This window comes from Magnolia sinica, chromosome 13 (genome assembly GCF_029962835.1).
Source record: "Magnolia sinica isolate HGM2019 chromosome 13, MsV1, whole genome shotgun sequence".
Lineage (NCBI taxonomy): Eukaryota > Viridiplantae > Streptophyta > Magnoliopsida > Magnoliales > Magnoliaceae > Magnolia > Magnolia sinica.
The window spans coordinates 70325706-70326556 of NC_080585.1; the positions used below are offsets into that span (position 1 = coordinate 70325706).

Consider the following 851-nt stretch of genomic DNA (forward strand, 5'->3'; position numbering starts at 1 on the left):
GAGGATTGGTTGAGGGGTTGACTATCCATTGCAGGACTAGACACCACTCGAAATCCCCTGAGTTAATTGAAGTTATGGCTGAAGACCAACCTCCTCTACTTCCACCCAGGGTGGAGGATACCCAAGATGAGAATGAGGTGCAACAGGCACCCTCGCCTCGTACTTTACGAGATTATCTACAACCGGTGGGAGTGAGTACACCCTCATGCATGATTTTCCCTGAAAACACAGGACAAATGGACATCAAGCCAGGAGTTATCCAACTCCTTCCCAAATTCCATGGACTTGAATCAGAGAGTCCATATTTACATTTGAAAGAGTTCGATGAGATTATAGCTACATTATGTTTTCCTAATGTATCCGAGGATGCAATTAGGCTGAAACTCTTTCCTTTTTCCTTAAAAGAGAAAGCTAAGACGTGGTTACATTCACTGCGTCCTAGATCCATTGGCACATGGAACGACATGTAGAGGGAATTCATAAAAAAATTCTTCTCACATCATAAAACGATTACCCTCAGAAAAGCAATCATGAACTTTGCCTAAAAGGAAGATGAAACATTCTTCCAATGTTGGGAAAGGTTCAAAGATTTGGTCAGTTCATGCCCACAACACGGATTTGAAACGTGGCGCATTACAAATTTTTTCTACGATGGACTAACATCTTCCATGCGTCAAATGGTCGAGATAATGTGTAATGGGGAGTTCATTAATAAAGATGTTGACGAGGTATGGGATTACCTCGATAGTCTTGCTGAAAAAACACAATCATGGGACTATTACCCAAAGTCGAACACCACGTCTAGGCCGAATTAATTAAAGGAGAAAGGTGGATTATATCTCTTGAAAGAA

The 851-nt window shown here is 41.5% G+C and overlaps 1 non-coding gene across 1 annotated transcript; it reads right to left on the reverse strand.

The window, feature by feature from the left end:
- Positions 1-512: 512 nt before the first annotated feature.
- Positions 513-619, reverse strand: LOC131224409 (small nucleolar RNA R71). The gene has a single exon (XR_009160896.1). It is a non-coding gene; the product is annotated as a small nucleolar RNA R71 (small nucleolar RNA).
- Between the last annotated feature and the right edge of the window lie 232 nt (positions 620-851).